At 42.8% G+C, this 6,550-nt stretch overlaps 1 long non-coding RNA gene across 1 annotated transcript in view; it reads left to right on the forward strand.

Moving 5' to 3' along the window:
• The window catches only part of LOC111550162, a 32,755-nt gene extending 26,581 nt beyond the window's left edge, over positions 1-6,174 (forward strand). The window contains exons 2-3 of the long non-coding RNA XR_002733949.1: positions 5,460-5,556; positions 5,867-6,174. This is a non-coding gene — a long non-coding RNA (uncharacterized LOC111550162). The remainder of the gene's footprint in view (positions 1-5,459; positions 5,557-5,866) is intronic.
• The last annotated feature ends 376 nt before the right edge of the window (positions 6,175-6,550 follow it).

Here is a 6,550-nt window from a genome sequence, read left to right on the forward strand (position 1 = left end):
AACAAGTTATCCATTTGTCATTTGCTGATTTTGTAGGGGCATTGTCCCCTAAACTTTTCATAAAACATCAATGATTTCATCATTCTTTCATCCAAGCTTCACTGTACATTTGATGTTTGTTCCTGCTTCAATTTTAGTAGAATTCGTGTTGCTCTGATGGGGGTTATTTTCAAACTGATGTTTTATCCTTCTTAGTGCCTCAAATTAAATCCTGTTCACATGTTATAACAAGGTAGTATGGTTTTATTTGGTGCAAAAAATTTTGACATCCATGCATAGTTTTTAAAAAATATGTCTTGTCCATAAACTTTTTGAAGGCCCCTTGCATTCTACTGGCCAGAAGCAAGTCATAGGTCCCACCTGTATCCATGAGTAGATTATACATGGGTGTGACTCATTGGGGGCTCATCTTAGATTCCTTCCTACCACTCTTGTTTTAGCCACTAGAATGTGCATACTTAACATTAGCAGAAATGTGCTTGCAGGTTTCTTCTGGGCCCCTAACATTGCCCTGTGGCCATGCCTGAGCTACTCTACTGTGAGAGAAAGTGAGAGACATGTGAAGGAGAGCTGAGCCATTCCAGCTGAAACTTAGACCAGCTTAGAGCCAGTCAAACTCCAAATGTGAGAAAGAGTCTGACCAAAATCAGAGCTGCCTATCCAACCTGCAGCTGACTAGATGTGTGAGAAAGCCCAGTCACGACTAGACTCATCAGCTACCTCATAAGTTTGTGAACAGTAATAGATGGTTGTTTTTAAGCTGCTGAGTTTAGGTGATTTTTATGCAGCATTGTGCTGTCAACAGATAACGAATACAGTGTTACCATTCATTGCCTACCATTTCTTGCCAGGTATCATGTTAGTTTTTCCATGCTTGCTATCTCATTTAACCCTCAAAGCAGCCCTGAATGAGGGCTTGTGTCTAATCAGTATTTTCACTGTAGTCAATATTACGATTGCTAATGGCCAAAAAGCTCCTGAAAAGATGCTCAACATCACTAATCATTAGGGAAGTATAAATCAAAGCTACAATGAGATGCCACTTTGCAATCATTAGAATGGCTACCATAAAAAATAACAGAAAATAACAAATGTTCGAGAGGATGTGGAGAAATCGGAATGCTTGGGCATGGTTGGTGAGACCGTAAAATGGTGCAACTGCTGTGGAAAACAATATGGAGGTTATTAAAAAATTAAAAATAGAATTACTGTATGATCAAGGAATTCCACTTCTGGATATATACCCCAAATAATTGAAAGCAGGATCTTAAAAAAAAAAAGTCTGTGCATGAATGTTCATAGCAGCATTATTCACAACAGCTGAAAGATGGAAGCCTAATCGGCAGGTGAGCAAATAACCAAAATGTCACATACACATGCAATGGAATATTATTCAGCCTTTAAAAGGAAGACAGTTCTGACACATGCTGTGATGTGAATGAACCTTGAGGACTTATACTAAGTAAAATAGGCCAGCAACAAAAAGATATGTACTGTATGATTCCACTCCTATGAGGTATCTAGTGTAGTGAAAGTCATAGAAACAGAAAGTAGCATGGTGGTTGCCAGGGGCTAGAGGGGAGAGGAGTAGGGAATTATTGTTTAATGGGTACAGCTTCAGTTTTGTAAAATGAAAAAAGTTCTGGAAAAGGATGGTGGTGATTGCACAACCATGTGAATCTATTGACTGTACATTTAAAAATGGCTAAGATGGTAAATTTTATGTTATATGTATTTTAATCACGATTTAAAAAAGCAGACTATGGCTGGGCACAGTGGCTCACACCTGTAATCCTAGTACTTTGGGATGCCAAGGAGGGTGGATTGCCTGAGCTCAGGAGTTTGAGAACAGTCTGGGCAACATGGTGAAACCCCATCTCTACTAAAAATGCAAAAAGTAGCTGACATCATGGTGCACACCTGTAGTCCCAGCTACTTGGGAGGCTGAGGCATGAGAATTGCTTGAGCCCAGGAGGCAGAGGTTGCAATGAGCCGAGATTGCACCACTGTACTCTAGCCTGGGTGACAGAGTGAGACTCTGTCTCCAAAAATAAAATAAAATAAATGAATGAATAAATAAACAAATGCAGACTATGATTACCATCTCTTCTACTTGCAGTGCAAATCCTCCTGTAAAAAGCCTACTTTTTTTTTTTTTTTTTTGAGACAGAGTCTCGCTTTGTTGCCTAGGCTGTAGTGCAGTGGTGCAATCTCAGCTCACTGAGACCTCCACCTCCCAGGTTCAAGCGATTCTCCTCCCTCAGCCTCCTTAGTAGCTGGGATTACAGGCAAATGCCACCACACCTGTCTGATTTTTGTATTTTTAGTAGAGACGGGGTTTCACTGTATTGGCTAGGCTGGTCTTGAACTCCTGACCTCAGGTGATCCACCTGCCTAGGCCTCCCAAAGTGCTGGGATTACAGGTGTGAACCGCTGTGACTGGCCTTACTGTTCTTTAAACTACTTCCTCCAAGAAGCCCTTCTTGCTGACATGCCTCTCTCTCTCTCTCTTTTTTTTTTAATATTCCAGTTTATCTTTTGTTAGTAAGACCCTAAGTTTAAGGGTAAATGATGCATGGAGTTTGCAAAGTCTGTAAGTTCAGGGTCTCTGATGTTGGACTCCCTGGGTTCAAATTTGGACTGTACCCTTGATCAGCTATGTGGTCTTGGGAAATTTACTTAATCTCTGTAAGCATCGGGTTTCTCATATGCAAAGTCAAGATAACAGTACAACCTCATAGCACTGTTGTGAAGATTGAGTGATGAGAGACATGTAAAATGCTAGGCACACTGCCTGGCAAGAAGTAAGCACTCAGTAAATGTCAGCGGTTGTTGGTACCTGATAAAAGATAATACCTGCCTAGTGATCCTAAAAAAACACAAGATACTCATCATTATGCACAACATAGAGGACATAATTAAGAACTTGGCAACTGAAAAAGTATAGCGTACGGTTTCCTACCTATTGTGTGATCCTAAGAACAAACCATTTGTTCTTTTCCTTTTAGTTAGTATTCAAAATTAAGGGAAAATTGCCCACGATCGAAGTCTGCACATTATAGAAATGGGTCACAGTACAAAGCCTTCCACGGTCAAATGACTCAATTAGTGTTGAAATGGCCACATCATGGCATTAGTGGCTCTTCCCTGCTCACCTTATCTTACAGTTGTCTCTCACCTCTTGAAGACGTTGGTATGAGATGTCCTGTATGATCAGTGTTGTGCAGTCCTATGTGGCTCAAAGCAGGGTGAGCTTTTTGAGGGATGGGGCCACGTCTGATTCACCCCCTGATACACCACTGTGCTTGACACAAAGAAGGCTCCCGTGAGTATGCACAGGATTGAATCAATGATGTTGTGAGGACTTAGGGGTCATAGTTAGAGGTTTCCTAAGAATCGGGAAACATACATGTACACATAGAGAGTTGAACTTTAAATTCCACACATAATGGATCAGAAAAGAGTAGTGCAAAATGTAGCGATTTTAGCATGAAGACACTCAGGCTACCTGTCTTGGTTGGCCAGGGCTGCTATAACACATTATCATGGACTGACTGGCTTAAACAACAGAGAATATTTCTCACAGTTTTGGAGCCTAGGAAGTTCTAGATCGGAGTGTCAGCGTGGTTGAGTTCTGTTGGGGGCTCTTTTTGTGGTTTTCCGACAGCTGTCGTCTTGCTGTGTCCTCCCATGGTGGACAGCACAGAGAGGGGAAGCAAACTCCTATCTCTTCCCATGGGGCACTAATTCCAACCTGGGGCTCCACCATCATGACTGAATTACCGCCCAAAGACCCCATCTCTAAATACCACCACATTGGGGATTATGGTTTCAAAATATCCATTTTTGGCTGGGGGCAGGGGACACGTTTAGTACACAGCCACTTAACACTTTACTTAGGATTAACCTTGAAAGAGAATGTGGGGATCGCACCATTGCACTCCAGCCCTGGCAACAGTGGCCAGACTCCGTCTCAAAAAAAAAAAAAAAAAAAAAAAAAAAAAAAAAAGGCCGGGCGCGGTGGCTCAAGCCTGTAATCCCAGCACTTTGGGAGGCCGAGACGGGCGGATCACGAGGTCATGAGATCGAGACCATCCTGGCTAACATGGTGAAACCCCGTCTCTACTAAAAATACAAAAAACCAGCCGGCGAGGTGACGGGTGCCTGTAGTCCCAGCTACTCGGGAGGCTGAGGCAGGAGAATGGCGTGAACCCGGGGGGCGGAGCTTGCAGTGAGCTGAGATCCCGCCACTGCACTCCAGCCTGGGGGCAGAGCGAGACTCCGCCTCAAAAAAAAAAAAAAAAAAAAAAAAAGAAAAAGAAAGTGGGACCATCAGAAGTTGGCACTGCCTGGTGGTGTCAGTGGTGGTTTGTCAGACTTGGAGAGATGGCAAAGGGAGTCACAAATGATAAATATCACCAGGACCCCACCCAGCTTTCATCAGGATGGGAATCATACTGGTTTCTGGGTCCATTGGTCAAGTCATGCCCATGGTGGAGGTAGACACCATTGACTATGTAAGCCTGACGCCACCTAGGCTCCAGTTGCATGCTCACCAAGCCTGTGGGTAAGCCTGTCTATGGGGAAATCATGGAGTGGCAAAATGGACTCAAGTATTCTTTTTCTCATGTGTGTCAGGTGGAACCAAAGATGTCCACATCTTCACCTCTGGGAACTGTGACTGTACTGTGTTACATGGCAAAGGCAAATTAAGTTTGCAAATGGGGTTATAGTTTCTAATTGGCTGACTTTAAATTGGGGAGGTTATTCTGGATTATCTGGGTGGGGTCAAGATAATCACAAGGGTCCTTAAAGGTGGAAGAGGAAGGCAGAAGAAGAGTGAGATTGGAAGGATGTAAGCTGAGAAGGATTCAGCTCACTGTTACTGGCTTTGAAGATGGAGGAAGGGGCCATGAACCAGGGAGTGCAGGCAGTCTCTAGAAGCTGGAGGAGAAAAAATAAGGATCCTCCTTAGAGCCCCCAGAAGTAATTTTCCTGCCAACAGTGAGACCCATGCCAGGCTTCTGATCTGCTAAACTGTAAGATCATACACTGGTGGTGTTGTAAGCCACTAAATTTGTGGTTTTGTTACAGCAGCCGTTGGAAACAATACACCAGAGCAGTGATTTCTTATTGTGAATGAGTAAATTAACATTTTTATTTGTTTCAGCTTCAAGATATGTGGTTTAAACTCTCCATGGGATGATACAATCCTATTTCTGACTCTGGAAAGCTGACCAGACTTTGCCCCTTGCAATGAACTGAATGTTTGTGTCCCCCCAAAATTCAAATGTTGAAATCCTGCCCTCAAATGTGATGTTATTAGGAGGTGGGGCCTCTGGGAGGTGCTTAGGTCATGAGGGTGAAGCCCTCTTGAATGGGATTATTACCTTTGGAAAAAGGACCCCAGAGAGAACTCTCATTTATTTTTTTTTTTTTTTTGCGATGTGAGAACACAGGGAGAAGATGGCCGTCTATGAACCAGGAGGCCCTCACTAGACACCAAGTCTGCCAGCACCTCGAACTTGGATTCCTCAGTCTTCCCAACTATGTGAAGTAAATGTTGTTTAAGCCACTCAGTCTATGGCACTTTTGTTATAGCATCCTGAATAGACTAACATATTAGGACTCTCCACTAAGAGACCATAAGAATTGTCATCATAATATTGGGAACTTCTATGTGTTGAGTGCTTTACCAGTGTGTTGCCTAGAATTATCTCTATAACCCTATGAATTAGGTGCGGTTATTCCCATTTTATAAATGTGATAACTGTGGTTCAAGTTGAGCCACACAACCTCAGATGATGTGATGTGGATTTAAACCCTGGTCTGGGTTCTCCACTCATGTTCTTTCGAACACCCCCAGCTGCCTCACCGCCATGCTGTCTCTGAGAAGACTCCGTCTCTCGGAGAACAATCTGCCTTGTTCATGGCATGATGCATGAAGAAAAGCAGCTGGGCAGGAGAGGGACAGAAAAATCTCCCATCTTCCTGCATAGCTGAGGCTTTCTCCATTCCTAGGGAGAAGGCATTGGAGTGAATCCCATGAACATTCTCAACTATTTGCAAAATGTTGCCAATATACTTCTGTGTATTGATATTTTGAAACTGTAATCCCCAATGAGGTGGTATATTGTATTTTAGCTGTTTTACTAATTGTATATGCTTCATTCTAGCTCGGTTTCTGTCTTTCTCAATGATTTCTTCATTTTCTTAAATATTTCTGATTAAAAGGGCCTCCTTAATTAACCTAAGACAGGTGTATTTAACCTGAACCAGGTGTGGTTAACCTGAATGAAGAGGAGGCAACTGACAAATGGTCAGAGAAAGCTGATTAGGAAATGAATATCCTATATGGTAGAGGTTCTTCTTTGTCATACACACAACTCTTGATGAAATGAGAATACATACAATCAGCACCAGCACACCTGCTTGGTTTCACCTGCTGCCTCCAAGATCGTGATTGATCTGCAGAGCAGAGTTGAGAGCAGATACCATTTGTCTATGGTCTGTCCCAGTGGAATCATATGACATGTCATATCTGACTATG

This window comes from Piliocolobus tephrosceles, chromosome 7 (assembly GCF_002776525.5).
Source record: "Piliocolobus tephrosceles isolate RC106 chromosome 7, ASM277652v3, whole genome shotgun sequence".
NCBI classification, from domain to species: domain Eukaryota; kingdom Metazoa; phylum Chordata; class Mammalia; order Primates; family Cercopithecidae; genus Piliocolobus; species Piliocolobus tephrosceles.